Source organism: Tachypleus tridentatus, chromosome 7 (genome assembly GCF_004210375.1).
Source record: "Tachypleus tridentatus isolate NWPU-2018 chromosome 7, ASM421037v1, whole genome shotgun sequence".
Taxonomy (NCBI): domain Eukaryota; kingdom Metazoa; phylum Arthropoda; class Merostomata; order Xiphosura; family Limulidae; genus Tachypleus; species Tachypleus tridentatus.
Window position 1 is genome coordinate 132109678 of NC_134831.1, and position 17962 is coordinate 132127639.

Below are 17962 nucleotides of genomic sequence, written 5' to 3' on the forward strand. Positions count from 1 at the left end.
AATCAACGTTAATTGTCAGGATAATTTTCTAAGTTGACCAGTTTACTTCAGCAAGAACACAAATATTATCAACTCTAAATATTAAAACACAGCCTAAATGTACTGTGTGCACGAGCCTGTAACATTTATTTTCTTTATTTACATATAACAGCAGCGGATCTTAACATGAAAAAAGTGTTAAAATTGCCTAGATTACTAAATCACTCATCCCTCATAATAATGATGATATCCCTTGGATAATAGAGATATTTTGAATTCCATTATTTTTATGAGTATTAAGTTTTTGTTGTTGTTTTCTTTTGTTTCAAAAACGTTCCAAACATATATGAACAACGCCATCTGTTGCCCAATTTGCAGGTCAATTTTTGAGGCCAGGTTTTTCATAAAAAAATACTTTCTTGTGAATATAGAAGCAAAATGAAATGTCATAAATTTACTTATATCTACAAAGTGAAAAATAGAATACGTTAACATCTGCGTCAAATATCTATTATCTAGTCAGAATTTGACATTTTTATGTGTCTGAGAATTAATGTATGTGTTTAAGTAGAGATTATTCTCAGAAATGATTCACTTGTCTGAGTAAAATCCTGAACAAGGAGCAACAGAATTACTCAAATATAAAAAAGACTTTATATAAAAATATTTACTAATATAGTTATTAGATATATCGACTGTTATTACATATAGTTATTAGATATATCGACTGTTATTAGATATAATTATTAGATATATCGACTGTTATTAGATATAATTATTAGATATATCGATTGTTACTAGATATACTTATTAGATATATCGACTGTTATTAGATATAGCTATTAGATATATTACTGTTAATTTATTTGTAATTAAGCACAAAGCTACACAATAGGATATCAGTGCTCTACCCACCACAGTTATCAAAACCCGGATTCTAGTGTTGTAAGTCCACAGACATTTCTCTGTACCTCTGGGGGGCATATAATAAGTGAACAAAAGTAAAAGTATTTCCATGTTGACTAACATATTCAAACATAAAGATATCAGAGAAACTGAGTTAATTCTCTTTATAATTCACGTACGTACAATCTAATCTAGTCCCCCTGTGCCTCAGCGGTATGTCTGCGAACTTACAACGCTAAAAACCGGGTTTCGATACCCGTAATGAGCAGAGCACAAATAACCCATTGTGTAGCTTTGTGCTTAATTCAAAACAACAACAACAATCTAATCTCATTTTTAATATCTTTCGCGTTTTAAATTAAACAGAAATCATACAACATGATACTGTATAGAGGCAGAAACTAAGATTATTTGAACCAATCATACTCGTGCATATATTAGCCACGCCTTTAAAATAGTATTTGATTGGTACCCAAACAAACAAACAAAAAAAAAAAACATTTGGTTTACTGTAGCTTATTTCCAGTGGCCTGTTGTTATTATTTTAATTGCAGTTTTGGCAGCAACAGAACAAAAAAAAATCCCTATTGTGTTAAAATTCTCATATTGAAGTACATCTGAATAGATTTTACAAGGAAAACTGTAAAACGGAAAAACTTAGGACGCGAAAACAAGTAGTAACGTATAATTACTATGAGAAAGGTGTGGTATTGGTTCCCCTTTTCAGCAAACCACACCAGCTAAATTAATATTTTTCACTCCGTTATGGCGCTGAGCCGGAAAAATAATATATATACTTCCTTTACGGCAATATATATAATTGATTTTTTGGGTTCTTTATGCAGGAAAGGGGTGGGCCTAGTTTCAGGGATAAAACAGGTCAGTTCTATACAACGTTCAGTCGTATTCTATGAAGTGAGGGATTCGCTGTTATTGTAATAATACTTTCTTTTTAACTTGTACTTATTTTTCACTTTTAATAGAATTAAATGAAGTTTGTTGCAGCGCCTCATATCAAATGCTTAAAATCAAACGAAACTGTAACCTATTCTTATTGATATGTTATATAGATTTCTTTCTCTGTTTCGCAGATGTTTCTCTATACAATACTAAGGACTCCCTCTACTGGTGGTTGAATGTTACTCTAACGATGCTGAACATAAAGAACAATCACTCTTAACGCTCTCTATATGTTGGTCAAGTAGAATAAATCATAAATTTCACTGACGTCAAAATACGGTGTTAAAATATATAAAGATACTTGTAAGTAAGACGATATACTAAAAATATGTGTTGTTCTTTTTCTAAAGCTCTATTGTTTGTTTGTTTTTGAATTTCGTACGAAGCTACTCGAAGGCTATCTGTGCTAGCCGTCCCTAATTTAGCAGTGTAAGACTAGAGGGAAGGCAGCTAGTCATCACCACCCTCCGCTAACTCTTGAGCTACTCTTTTACTAAACAATAGTGGGATTGACCTACACATTATAACGCCCCCCGGGTTGAAAGGGCGAGCCTGTTTGGCGTGACGGGGATGCGAACCCGCGACCCTCAGATTATGAGTCACATGCCTTAACACGTTTGGCCATACCAGGTCCCCCTAAAGATGTAATCGGAGTAATATATACAATATTTTCTTACCTTGAATTGTTTCAACTATTTTTGGTTTGCTGCACACAAAAAGTATTTGAATATTTTATTTTATATAGAACTAAGTTACTCTTAAGGTTATGTAATGTGTATGGTCACATAATTTTTTCGATAATTTGCAAAGTCAATTTCATCTGTCGTTCTAACATGGTTAATGAGAACCGATAATGTAATCATTTTTAAATTACTTCGTCTTGTTTTCATTGCAGTGAGAACCTTTCAAATAACGTCTAGTATTCGTTTTTAACACATTTCAAAATGTCCATGTGTTTCATTAGCCTAGAATAACATTCAAAATACATCTCTTATACTGTACGAAGGCAAACTATCATAGAAAACTAACCATAACAAATTTAAAACTAACAGAATATTAAAATTGATAATATATTTATTCATGAAGAAGAAATGGTTTGAAAACAAGTTTAATATATATCTTATTATCTCTTGTTTGTTTGTTTTGAATTTCACGCAAAGCTACTCGAGGGCTATCTGCGCTAGCCGTCCCTAACTTAGCAGTGTAAGACCAGAGGGAAGACAGCGAGCCATCACCACCCACAGATAAACTCTTAGGCTACTCTTTTACCAACAAATAGCGGGACTGACCGTCACGTTATAACGCCCCCACGGCTGAAAGGGCGAACATGTTTGGTGCAAGCGGGATTCGAACCCGCGACTCTCGGATTACGAGTCGAACGCCTTGACACACTTGGCCATGCCGGGCCCTTATTATCCCATAAAATCTAAACATTATTCTGAATATGATTATATATCTTTATATTTCAATTCCACAAAACCCTTTTTTGAAATTCCCACCATCTGTAAGGAGCCAGTGTTTAGAACAATATCGGATTGAAAACACCTACTATGTTTTTACAATGACCAGATGGTAATATTTATATTACGTTATGCATATGGCCACAAGCAGTATATTAATACCTTTATGGCTTCAACGGCTACCACTCTTTTTTTATGTTCAACTAGCGTAATTACATCGTCAGTCTGTTAGCAGTGTCGGTATAAACTGAAGCGTCCCAGTTGAAAAGAACTACCAGGAAAATACATTATTGTTCCTATTTTGTCTTGTAACCTGTAGTTATAAGATTTTGTGACTATCAAAAGCTTTAATTTCAAGTTACTCAAGGTTATATTGCCTCATAAAACTTTGATACCAAACAACATGTATTATCTTTCATTTATTGTACTTTTTATGGAAAGAAAACTGATTTTTTTTCATGTATCGCCGTCAGCATTCCTCATTCTACCATTCTCGTTATATCTTATCAATTAGGGCAACTAGAAAATAGAAGGATGCGAATTTGAATCCTGTCTCACAACATGCTCGCCCTCTCAGCTGTGGAGGCGTTATAAAATAACGATCAATCCCACTACTCGTTGGTAAAAAGAGTACTTCAAACTATTAATAATAGGTGGTGTTAACTAGGTGCCTTCCCTCAAGTGTATCGCCTCGCTGTTACGGACGATTATAGTGCAGACAACCCTCGTATAGCTTTTGGTGCAATCCAACCAAATATTAATCCCAATATTTTAAAACAAAATTTCCTCGCTGTGCTAAATGAATTTTACAAAGGTAAATGAATTAATAAGTCCAAGTTTGTGAATCTTACTTTGTAATTATTAGAGGTTTTATTTTTTTTTATGATTAGTGTCTTTAGTTTATGTTTTACCTTATGCGTATTTTGATAAACTAATGAGACAGCAGCTTTGGAGAAATCTTAAAACACTAAATAATTCTCAGTATAGAGTACTGATAAAAATATGTACCATGTATATACATATAACTGAAGAACTGTTAAAAAAATTACTGTAATGATCCATGAACGTTGAAGCCAATAATTCGAAACCCACCGTTTCACAGTTGATTATTGTTGACCCTCTACAACGAGAAACGAGATGGACTTGAGTGTGAAAGCTATAGAAAGAATTGCAGGAGTCCTGGAAATGAGCAGAGATGATTGGAGGAGGGTAACACGTGTTGAGGTCGGTGACCCCTGCTAAAGAAAAAAACAGAAAAGAACAAAATTTCCCAGCAAGTTATTTAAGAAATAATTTTTTTAATTATAAGTCGATCCTCCCTGCGAGCTCAGTCATAGTTTAATATATTACAATGCTACAATCGTTCGTTCGTTTTAAATTAAGCACAAAGCTACACAATGAGCTATCTGTGTTCTGCCAACAACGAGCATCGAAACCCGGTTTATAGCGGTGTGGGCCTGCAGACATACCGCTGTGCCACTGGCGAGGAGAGTCACAATGCTACAAATCGGGTTTCGATACCCATTATGGGAGAGTACTGGAGTGTAATTACTTAATTTGTAACAAGTATAAAAACAAACACAAATCATCCAGAATATGATTAATAACAAGGTTAGTGTTTATGAATTCCCTAAAACACATAAAACGTATTTTTAGGGTTATAATATTTAATGAGTTAAGCAGACAACAACGAGATCCAGTTTTCATGTAAGTGTAAAATATACTGATCAAAAAAATTAAAGGAACAAGTACATATTTCAGTATATTTTTTTGCGAGTGAAGTTTGAAGCAATTCAAACAAAACTCACCTCAATCAAGGAAAATACAACTCAAGGTACCCTATATAAGACTGTTACGTGAAACTATGCATTCCTCATTAATTCTCAAAACAAAGACCAACATGCATCTTTTGCGGCGCCATCTGACAGAGAACAAGGTGGCCAAGGTAGTCCAGATGTTGGAGGATGGTCAGACCCAAAGGAGGGTAGCACAGCGCCTCGGTGTGTCACCAAGCGTCATCAATCGACCTTGGCGAAGCTACCAGGAGACGAACTCTTATGACAGGAGACCAGGTCAAGGCCATCATCGCTGCACAACAGCCAGAGAGGACCCCTACATTGTGACTTCCGCTCTGCGAGACAGGTAAGCTACGGCTCGGTCACTGTGAAATAACCTTCAGCATTCCACTGGAACCTGTGTGTGAACCCAAACAGTTCACAATCGTCTGCACGAAGGACGCCCTCGGGCCAGACGGCCTGCAAGAGGCGTTATTCTGACAGCGCGACCCGTGCAGCCAGGTCGGAAGTTGCTCGCCAGCACCTGGACTGGGAACTTCGTCAATGGGCTACCGTGCTGTGGACAGACGAGAGTAGGTTCACTGTGTCTCGTGATGATGGACATGTGAGAGTGTGGAGACGCCGAAGAGAGCGATTTTCCACCTGTAACATTGTGCAAGTGGACGCTTATGGAGGAGGTTCTGTAATGGTCTGGGCAGGCATATGCTTGGGTGGCTGCACGGGCTTACTCATACTCGACAGAGGTGTTCTGAAATCACGACGATATAGAGACAAAATTCTAGAACCCATTGTGAGGCCTTTTGCCGGTGCTGTCGGCAATGGATTCATTCTCATGCAGGTTAACGCGCGAGCCCACGTCGCCAGACTGTGTATGGACTTCCTTGACGAGGAAGGAATAGAGACTTTTAAGTGACTCGCCAGATCTCCAGATTTAAACCCGATTAAACATTGTTGGGATATGTTGACGAGGCGTGTTAGTGAACGCCAGCACCCTCCTCAGAATGTACAGAAACCCCGACAAACCCTGGAAGACAAGTGGGCTGCCATACCCCAAAATAACATCGATAGACCGATTCAAAGTGTGCCAAATCGATATCAGGAGTGTGTCACAGCCCGTGGAGGTCACACTAGATATTGAATGTTTCAAACATTTTTTGAATGAACGCATGTAAACTGTTTAAAGTATTGTTTTGTATAGAATATTAATTTTGGTCATTTTTAAAACGTTTATTTCTCCACGTTTCGTCATTCTTCACACATTAAAAAATGGATACAGATCAAACAGAAATGAGGCATATTATCCAAAAAATAAAAATATTACCACATTTGGAACACGGAGATAAATTATATTAAAAAAAACTTACTTGTTCCTTTAATTTTTGAGCAGGATATATAACTATCGGATCATCTTTTACTGGATTTTTTTATTACACGATGTGCAACCCCCAATTTCACGCACGAAATTTTTATCCTGTATGCATGTAGATTTGCAATAGGGGTCACAATTTTCATGTTTCGCCTTCGCTTCCTGTTTCTCCATTCTCAGGGTACACATTTGGCGTCATAAATACGTCCCAAGCAGATCTAATGCACTAACGTCACGGATAATTAAAAATAGAATTGGTCTTTCAAACAAAACAACTTTTAGACTAAATAGGTAAATCTAGAAACATTACGAATACTTCAAACTCGTTCGTGACAAAGAAAGTGAAGGTTTTGAGCCCAAAACAAACGTTATTCAATTTTATTACGTAAGTAGAAACACGTGAACCTTCTAGTACTTATAATGATACGAATGTACATTCTCTGAGTAAAGAAACTGGTTATTACTCCATCAGGTCTTTATCTATCAGTTCTATTGATTTCATTAAATGTTTTTTGCCAGTTCTTTGACAATTTTCTTGCCTAGTTTACCTTGAGTTCAATTTTAAACTGTCCTCTAGTGGGATAGTGGTAAGTTAACAGATTTACGACTTTAAATTCCGGGGTTCGAATCTATACCGTGGGCACAGAAGCTAGCCCAATGTGACAAACTATTTAAACCTTTATTCGACTTTATTCTTTTGTACTATTTACACAACAACACAGCAATAAATAAGAAACAAGTGTTGAACGCATCCGTCATTAGCTGAAATAAACTTAACATGTTCAGTGATGTTTAATTAATCAGCTGTAGGTTCATGTAACTATAATAGCATCAAATTCTTCAAATGTTCTTGGTTCATTGTTGATTTTAAAAAATTCAGTGGATCTTGGAAGGTGAAAAACAATTGTATTAATGAAGGTGTTTCAGGTAAAAAAGGGTCAAATGGTTTGACAGCTTTAAATACCCCCGAAATGACACAGTAGTATATCTGCAGACCTGCAACGTTAAAACTGGGTTTCGATACCGTAGTGGGTGTAGCACAGAGAGCCCATTGTGTAACTTTGTGATTAACGACAAACAAAAGAACAGTCTTAAACACATCAATTGAAGTGGTGAACTTTGTAACTGTATTGAGTTTAATGATGCAATATTATCTTGTTAACTACATGATTCAAATATAGGAAGGTTTTAACTGATGTTTCAGATGGCTAAGTTACAGATCTTTCGTGTAAGTGTAATTGACTACTCGTGGAGTAAAATGTTCCCCACTTCTCCGTAACAGATTTCCCTCTCCGTTAGCATACGAATACAATTGATTTTCAATTGTCTTTGGTGTAGCTAGAATGTTTTGGTCAAAAGCAACGATGCATATTGATCAGCTTTATCAAAAACGAAGGGTAAAAGCGTTATCTACAGAGTAACAAATAGAATATATCTTTTATAGTTGACGATATGTAGCGTCTATTTCTGTGGTATCCAAGACGGACTTATGAGCCACAGCGTGAAAAGAAATGTCTCGTCAACACTAACTAGACGTGGTAGGTGTAGTATAGTTGGCATGTTATAGCATGTTGTGTTTTGTTTTTATTCATATGTTCTTACAGTTTATGAATGGGACAGAGTGACTGTATATTCTGTTATATTTACATGATGTATTACATCTGTAATGAATGTTTAGGCATGTAATTAAAAATGGTATCGTAATATGTTATGTGACAATGTTCCAAAAAGCAAGAGATTAACCATTATCTACTTTCAATCACTGCAACTTGATAAATAAACCATACAATTTCCACACTAATTTATTGGCCTTTTCTTTGTGTCCGCAGTTTAGAAGTGTTTAACAGTTGTATCATTAAGTATCCTAGTAGGTTGTAATATATATTTTACACGTTTGGTTGGAATTAGATAGATTTGTAAAACTCACAAAGAACTTGATTAAAAACATTTGTTACTCTAACATCTAACTATCTCTTCCTTTGAAAGATTGTGTACTATTTACAATCCTTATTCAGGTTGGTCTTAACTCTATTTTATAGTCTAGTTTTTATACTGCATTTACGTTAATATGTAACCCTAAAATATAAAATTAGTAAAAAACCAAAGTCGTAGTTTCATTTGCCTTTCTATCATGCAAATGGAAATACAATTCTATAACAGTTTCAAGTTGTAGTCGCTGAACCTGAACGAAACTTCAAGTTTTATAAATTGTACCTTATTCTTTCAACAGATGGAAACAGCATCGCAAAAGACGTAGTTCTCGACGAGTAACTAGCGTGGAATATTCCTTATTTATCGACTTTAAATTGCAACTCATAAATTACTGTATATGCAATGTTTACTGGCTTACGGAAATATATGTTATAATTCACATACTGTATTTTTGGTATATCTATCGAGGTAGTTAATTTAATTTCGATAGATGACTTAATGTTCAGGTTTCATGAAATATGGGACTGAAAAAAAAAAAAAAAACACTTTCGAAATGTATTTAAACATATCGGCCTTTAAAGAAAACCGTACAAAATTTATAAGAAACAAGATAGAAGTAGAACTTTAAGATAAACGAGTGACGTTTAATTTAATTGTTCCTTTTCAAAAAAAAATAATATCTGTCTTAAAGTATTCATGATGTAAGGTAAAAATTTTCAACACTATATGTTTGAAAAGTCAGTTGGCCCGGCATGGCCAAGCGCGTAAGGCGTGCGACTCATAATCCGAGGGTCGCGGGTTCGCGCCCGCGTCGCGCTAAACATGCTCGCCCTCCCAACCGTGGGGGTATATAATGTGACGGTCAATCCCACTATTCGTTGGTAAAAGAGTAGCCCAAGAGTTGGCGGTGGGTGGTGATGACTAGCTGCCTTCCCTCTAGTCTTACACTGCTAAATTAGGGACGGCTAGCACAGATAGCCCTCGAGTAGCTTTGTGCGAAATTCCAAAACAAACAAAACAAAAAAGTCAGTCCCCCAGTTCCACAACGGTATCTATACGGACTTACGACGCTATAAACTGGACATTGGTACCAGTAGTTGGCGGAGCACAGTTAGCCCATTGTGCAGCTTTGTGCGTAACCACAAACAAATAAGCCATTTAAAATGTTATGTAATAATTTAGATAATCCAGAGTAAGACTGGAAGAGGAAATGGTTTTTACTTTTTAGAAATGTTTTAACAAAAATTAATTATTTGAACAACGTATGAATAGTTTAGAACAAGTATGCGGACTTACACTGCTAGAAACATCACTTCGATACCCGTGGTGAGCAGAGCACAGAGAGCCCTTTATGTGGCTTTGTGCTTAATAGCAAACAAACAAACACACTTTCCCCAAAAAAAATTAATAGCTGCGTTCACAAACAAATAACCAAAGGTTGAAATTCGGTAAATAATTAAAATTGACGTTTTTAAAATCCTTATTGAAACCGTCAACGCCTTCCACACGTCCATTGTTCCAACTTCCTTCATGTCATACTCAGGACGTATTTTCAATACTCAATGTTTTATACTTTTTTCCATATCATGTGACATAGCACTGTATTGTTACTTGTATTCATACTTACGTAGAGATTCTTGCAACTTTTAAAGGGTTATTAGAAGCACTCGATTGATAAATTACAATTTTGTCCACTTTATTAGGATAAACAACTCATTACTAACGCAGCTTTGACAAACAAGGTGGCGTATTTATTGTCCTTAATTCATATAATTCATAACGTGTGTTCAAACAAACGTATCAGTCAGCTACTTGTACATTAAGAAATACTGTAACTTATTATTTTCACAGATTTCCACGTGGCTTATTAATTGTAAATTTTCCTACTCTTACATAGTTGAATGTTAAAATAACCTTAAATATGTTTCTGAAACTGTTTATAAAGGACGACTTTTAACATAACTGTTGAGGAAGAGCTTCTGTTGAGAAGCAAAAACCTTTTCAATCTCTTTATGCACTGCTCGTATTTGTTGTTTGAAAACAAAGCTACACAATAGGCTATCTGTGCGCTTCGCATCAAGATTATCGAAACCCGGTTCCAAACGTCGTAAATCCGCAGATGTGCCACTGCGACACTGAAGGGCAGAAATTTTGTTTTGTTTTTGTTTTGAATTTCGCACAAAGCTACTCGAGGGCTATCTGTGCTAGCCGTCCCTAATTTAGCAGTGTAAGACTAGAGGGAAGGCAGCTAGTCATCACCACCCACCGCTAACTCTTGGGCTACTCTTTTACCAATGAATAATGGGATTGACCGTGACATTATAACGCCCCCACGGCTGAAAGGGCGAGCATGTTTGGCGCGATGGGGATGCGAACCCGCGACCCTCAGATTACGAGAACACGCCTTAACGCGCTTGGCCATGCCGGGCCTAGGGGCCAGGATTAAATTTGAAGGCCAGAAAATTCACACACAAAAAAAAAGTGTTTTTGTGTGTTTTTCTTATAGCAAATCCAAATTGGTCTAGCTGCCGAGTCCACAGAGAGGAATCGAGCCCCTGCAAAAAAAAAAAAAAAAAGAAACTGTATCAGCTTCTAGAAAAGTAACTGTACTTCAGTTGCGATTTCAAAATGAACTGTTTCTAAGTTGAGACAGATACAGGAAAAGCTTCGCTTGTGTTTTTACTCTATCCGTGTTATTTTTTCAGATCTTTCAAACAAGATTATGTTTTAACATCGTTTATTAAGTTATCACAACGTTGTAATGTTCTTATTTCAGTAGTTGGCAAGACTGTGAAATGTTTGAGTCGTACAACTATCGTGTTATTTAATGTTTGTTTTTAACGTAAAAGAACGCAATGAGTTAATTGCTTACCGCTGAGCCTTCCAGTGGACCATGTGGAAATAAGCCGTCATCACGCTGTACGAAACAAACAGATCGTAAGTTTTTATTTTTGATGATCTACGAGTTACTGTTGTTACATTATGACGGTACCAGTTTTTATTTTCAATTAAGTAGCTAGGTTCCAAAGAAAATGTTCGTTATTTCAAGCCAGTAATTAACCTTTTTCTCGTCATTCAATTCAATCTTTGGGTATTTAGGCCTGCAGCAAATATTTACAGCGTCATTTGTAATTGAACTGGCTTGGCATTATGCCAGCTTGCTCGTTTCTCGTGCATCTGCACGTTTTTTATTGGTTTTTTTTTCTTGCCGCCGTCCCGTCGATGGCCGGATTGATGGTAAATGACTTGAATAACGTCAACGAATAGCTTAGCTTGTAGAGAACACAGCTTTATAAGTGTTCATTCATCACGGAAAACTAGCCACGTGAATGAATCGTTTACAGTATGGCTGTGCTGGCAGCTTCGTTGGGGGCGAAATTGGACATTCTAGCCTGACCAGTAAAGCGAAACTCCTTGTTACGACCAATAATTTTGAGGGCCTAGAAAAATTAGAAGCCCATTCTTTCGTGCATCACTATAAGGTCGGATTACCTTTGTTAATTAATCCACAAGCAAGGAGTCCCATTGATGAAATACTGAAAAAAAGGTATATGTTTGATTTATGCAAAGACACCGCGAATTTCTAAATTTCCAAAACAGCAGGACGTAAACTGTTTCAAGAGGCCATAAAGTTTCCCCCCACTTGGCCTAAAAGTTAAGTGACTTGCAAATTAGATGTCTATGTAATTTACAAAGAGAAGACCCGTACCATAAAGATATATACATAGAATGACAGAACCACCTATATGGAACCTTAATACATTTTTAACTTCCACTGAAGGCACACTCACGTCTCTGTAACAAGTCAATGCACTACAATTTGAGTCAAATATATACTCATTTCTACTGCAGGCGTATTCATGTTCGTGTAACAAGTCAATGCACAACAATTTGAGTGCAAGATGTACTCATTTCTACTGCAGGCGTATTGACGTTCGTATAACAAGTCAATGCACTACAATTTGAGTGCAAGATATACTGATTTCTACTACAGGCGTATTGACGTTCGTATAACAAGTCAATGCACTACAATTTGAGTGCAAGATATACTCATTTCTCCTGCAAGCGTATTGACGTTCGTATAACAAGTCAATGCACTACAATTTGAGTCAAATATATACTCATCTCTGCTTCAGACGTATTCATGTTCGTATAACAAGTCAATGCACTACAATTTGAGTCAAATATATACTCATTTCTACTGCAGGCGTATTCATGTTCGTGTAACAAGTCAATGTATTATAAGTTAAGTAAGAATAGCAATGTATTTATAAAAGTACAAACAATACTTAAAGGAGTAATGATAAATACTTAATTACAAAATAGAAACTTAACGTATTCATCTGTGGCTTGATGAAAAGTTGTGAACAGCCACGAAACAATGAAGTGAACGTATCTTTGAGTCCAAAATATGAAAAGACAAGATAAGCTGAAGATAAAACGTTTTCACTGACGACTTGTCTTCCCACGTTTATGGGTTATCATTTCCAGTACGGTGTTTATACAACATCCTAACTTTCGGGGTAAATGTCGCAGAATTGAGTAAGCGGTTTGTGTTTCTGTGCTGAGATCATATCAATTAGAAAAGTTTGTTTGTTATTTTAATTTCGTGCAAAGCTACTCGAGGGCTATCTGCACTAGCCGTCCCTAATTTAGCAGTGTAAGACTAGAGGGATGGCAGCTACTCATCACCACCCACCGCCAACTCTTGGGCTATTCTTTTACCAACGAATAATGGGATTAACTGTCACATTATAAGGTCCCTATGGCTGAAAGGGCGCAGTTAGGAAGGATCAACACATTACCTGGTGCAACGTTTTGATTACTTTATTAAATCACTGATGTTTGTAAGGCAATAACTTGTGCAACTATAGCATAAACGATTAACAAAACTACACAACTGACTATCTCTGCTTTTCTTGCCGCTGGTATCGAAACCGGATTTTTAGCGTTACGAGTCCTTAGACTTACCGCTGAGTTACCGTGAGAACAGAGAGTTTGTGACGTAATAGTCTATCTTATAGGAGTCCAAAGTCCGCGAATTATTGTTTTATTACTCAACATCATCATTAAAGCAAGTTTTCGACAAGAACAAACTTTATTTTTAGCTGCAAGCAAGATGGATTACTTGAACACTTTCAAGACATCTTTTGGACGTTTTTCATAAGAAAAAATACCCTAATCCATTGTATGATATCATAATATTTGACAGAGTGAGATAAATTACTATGTGGTACAATTGCTGTCCTTAGTTAGGTTTGTGTTAATTCTCTGAATATGTTTTCATGCTATCCAACACTATGGGCCGGTCGTTGCCGCGTGTTAACGTATCGCACTCTGAATCCCAAAGTTCATAGTTTCCTTCGCTTCGCTTTTTCTTTATGGGTATTTGGGTATGTTGGAAATTTTTATACCCAGGAGGGTCAGGTGCTAGAAGACCTCTTCATCACCATCCACCGCCAACTATTGGGCTACTCTTTTATCAACAAATAGTGTGATTGGCCGCACATTATAACACCTTCAAGGCTGAAAGGGCGAGCATGTTTAGAGTGACGGGAATTCGAACCAGCGACCCTCGGATTACAAGTCGTGTGCGTTAACCACCTGGCCATGCTGGGTAACTTGGTTTTCATCCTATAGCGTAAAAGAAATCTGTATCTGTACTTTGGTGCCATGGATGCGTTAGAAAGGTGACAGTCAAATTCCACAATTCAATCACAGTAGTTCGAGAGTTTGATGGTGTATGCTATTGACTGCTGTCTTCCCCCCTCCCTATCAGTTCATAATTAAGTGTGGCAACTTCGCACGGATAACCGATATAGAATTAATCCAGCTTCAAATTATTATAATAGAACCTGGATTTCTTTTGGGAATATCTCCAGTGGCTCAATGGTAAATCTGGAGGCTTATAACGCTAAAAGTTGTGTTTCGAAACTCATGATGGGCACTTCACAGGTAGCTTATTATACAGCATTGCGTTTAACAACAAATAAACAACACCTTTTACTAATAAAGCAGAGAACAACGTTTCGACTTTCTTCGGTCATCTTCAGGTTCAAGGGGTTTCTCGTTATCACGAAACAAAATTTTTTCTACAAGTGCTAATTATGTGGCGGATCTTAAGACACGTTCGCTTCCGTATATAATGTGGTGACGTCTGTCCTACATTTCTAGGTTTCTTTCTAGGTTTCTTCTAATCGTACTCTGCAAATAGTATTGGCCGCCTAAGGAGGTATCGTAAAATTCTGTATCTTCTGTGTGATTGCCATAAAACTTACTATTAAATTCTTCCATCTAAAACAGCTTTCAATGTTCATATTACCTGACCACAAATACTTTCATATGTCGCCTTTCGCTTCGAAGAGTAATGTAATGCTGTTTTAAAATATGTATTTGAAATTTCTGAGTTTATCCTGTAGTTGCAATTGCTGGTTATTTATGTTGCTTCTAATAAAGCTTCATCAGACAAAATTGACGAAGGGTGATAATTCTCAGAAACCTCTTGAACCAAGAGAATAAATAGATCAACTGAACAATGACCAAGTATTTTAACACATATGTCTTATCAGAAATTAACGAGGACACGTATAGTTGTACATGCTCATCAGAAAAAGTATATTACAGACAAAAAAAAAAAACTCTCTTTACTTGTTTGTTGTTAAATAAAGGCTACAAAATATACGATCTGTGTTCTGCCCACTGCAAGTATCCCATTCTTAGCATTATAAGCTAACTGAAGTACCGCTGAACCATCAAGGGGCGGCACAATTTTCAAACAAATAAACCAAAAAAGCTACATGACATATAGTTCTGAAAAAAAGGCTGTTTTATTCTGTTATTTAAATACATCTAGAGAGGTTCACAAAGACTGCTTTCAAATCAATAACGTTGGACACTTCAAGATAAAATACGGTAGTTAAGAGGTGGAGGGAGGGAGGGAAAGAAAACGGCATCCTATTTTCTTTTTGACGGGAGAGGTTCACTAATGAGACCTATTTACCAACCCCTGCTTGGATTCCTTGGTTTCTGTAATTAGTATATGACTGATGCCTTGCAGTGAAGGACCGATGGGTACAGTGAAAATTCTAAGTGATTATAGTGAAGTCAAATACGTCATTCAATCGTCACGTTGTCCAATAAGCACTGTCAATTTTGTGTTCTTTGGTGACCTTTTGTTTGGAAAAGAGAATAAAAACCAGTTACTATTGTCGGTTACCTGTAACCATTTTCCGTTAAATTATAATGCTAATTGTAATAATAGATCACTTTGTTTGATACATGTTAAGATAGCTGAAAGAGCACTGCATTAACTTTATAGCGAATACATTTAGGCCTAACATAAAGGCGAGTGCAAATAGGCTTAACTCAAATTTGATAAACCATTTCTCTGCAAGTATGTTTTTCATAGTAGTGCCACATCGGGCTATCTACTGTATCCACTGAGGGGGAAGTGAACCCATGATTTTAGCGCTGTAAATCCGTAGACTTACCGTTCTCTCATCGGGAAAATAAACCTTTTCTAAATCCAGCTTAAAACTATTTGATTATTTTAACTTCCTCTTAATTTGTTTGTTTGAAGTTAAACACAAAGCTACACAATGTGTTATTTGTGTTCTGCCCACCACGGGTATCGACACCCGGTTTCTAACGTTGTAAGTCCGCAAACATGCCGCTGTGCCACTGGGGGGTAACTGCCTCTTACACATAAAATATGTAACTATTTTATTTCACCAAAACCGACCAGTAACCAAACATTTAATGTTTAATTCAACACATATTTTAACACATTCACTTCGCTGAAAGAAAAGAGACATCAAAATAATAAAAGTTCATATCTAAAGCAGTTTCTGTTTGTTTTTTGGCAAAGTGACCACTTTAATACTGACTTATTTTATATTGACATACAGCGTAATAGCACTGCGACATAAATATATTAAACGTCTCTGAATACAGAAAGCTTAACGTTAACTTTAACATACCCATTTTACGTCTCGAGGATGGTTGAAAGTTGTATTTAGGAGTTAGAACATGACAAAATTCTTTTGAATGTTACTGAAACAATAAACATTTACAAAGTCCACATTTTGAAATTTGTGAAGTAACTTGGGCTTGGGTAGCTAGACATTATCACTATCTAATTATATCTTCTTTTTTAATTATACCTGAAATCCTAGCGGTTGGAATCGTAGTTATATTAACCAGGAAATTTACAAAATGCATTTGACTTTTACCATAGTGATCGTTTCAGTGTAGGACGCAATAAACAAAGCTAATATAAAAAAAAAAACAAAAAACAGTGAACTATTTTTAACCTTTGACCTTTGGTAATGGTTTTGTCCAATAATGCTCACGCTGGCAAGAAAAGACAGATTAGTAATGTGTGTTAAATAATTTATGCACATTAAGATAATGTAAATTAGGGTTAGTTTACATTTGAAAGCATGTGGTTTAGAATCAGAAGTGAAGAATAATTTAAGTAGCTGTAAGGTCGTCTTCAGGTGATTCTAACTTTCATGCGATATTAACAGGTAAATTATCAAGTTACACGAGCGTGGCCCTTGAAGCTAGCTAATTAAACTTGATATACCATCCAATGTAACAGCAGAGAAAGACTTACCATATTAGCATGAAAAACAATAACAGGTCTCCCGGGGTGCCCAGGCCCATTAGTTCTCTGCCTTGAGCAAGTGCTGGCGTCGCCTGGTCCAAGCGAATGGTGGTCATTCTCAAACATTCAATACTTAAAATGCACAACACCAATCGAGTGCATTCTCTGATCACCTTCACTGGAAGTTAGTACGTCAACCACACTCCACTTGTCTGTCTCATAAACGACACAATGACCGCAAAGCTCGTGCTTCAATGCACAGCTAACTAAATTCATAGACTGCGGTGCAGTTAGCCAAAAATTATTTTCTTTTTTTTTTTTATCTCTCATGTATATTTCCAGTCACGATTTTCAAAATAGTCACGAGTCACTTTAGATAATACATCCTTCTTCATTCACATGAAAATAAGAACGAATTTGTTTATTTTATTAGTATTTACTGTTGAGATAAATTACCTTGTTTTTTTTTCGGGGAGTGGGTTATGGTGGTTAAATAGAGCAGTAGCTCTATGTTTATCATGCGGGTTTATCTGTTCCTAAACACTCATAATGAAAATTGATACACCACATTACAGAAATGTGAACCACGTTAATTACCAATTCTCAAGCCAATAGTCGTCATGCTATGTATGAATATGAAGCGAATTTCATTTTTGGTTCGTTCTAGGATAGTAAAGCTCACATTCGTACGATGTTAGCGCCGAAGTTTGTTCACGTGTAATCTCAGTTCTACACTAGACATTGTACGAAAGATACCCTGATTAGGTTAATATTAGGCTTCATGATTTAAAAACTAGCCGGTTGAGTTTCAGCATGAGTGCGACCTTCACGTGTCGCACCTTCTCTGCACTAGCAACAGGTTTTGATGTTTGTACTTTCTTTTCCTAAGTGAATCATTACAGTTGCGTGTGTATATGAACCCCATAGATAAAATATCCGCACAATCACGTACACA

The 17962-nt window shown here is 36.4% G+C and overlaps 1 protein-coding gene and 1 long non-coding RNA gene across 4 annotated transcripts in view; one reads left to right on the forward strand and one right to left on the reverse strand.

Annotated features, from left to right (window-relative positions):
* LOC143256623 (uncharacterized) overlaps positions 1-17829 on the reverse strand; it is an 80398-nt gene extending 62569 nt beyond the window's left edge. For both annotated transcript variants that reach the window (XR_013031425.1, XR_013031426.1), the window contains exons 1-2: positions 17017-17829; positions 4398-4543 (exon numbers count right to left, since the gene is read on the reverse strand). This is a non-coding gene — a long non-coding RNA (uncharacterized LOC143256623). The remainder of the gene's footprint in view (positions 1-4397; positions 4544-17016) is intronic.
* The window catches only part of LOC143256622 (homeobox protein ARX-like), a 104433-nt gene that overhangs the window by 9967 nt on the left and 76504 nt on the right, over positions 1-17962 (forward strand). The window contains exon 1 of one of the 2 annotated variants that reach the window (XM_076514060.1): positions 11072-11336. The exons of the other annotated variant lie outside the window; for it this stretch is intronic. The gene's annotated coding sequence lies outside the window, so the exon portion shown is untranslated. Of the gene's footprint in view, positions 1-11071; positions 11337-17962 lie in introns of those variants that run through there. 2 annotated transcript variants of the gene reach the window in all.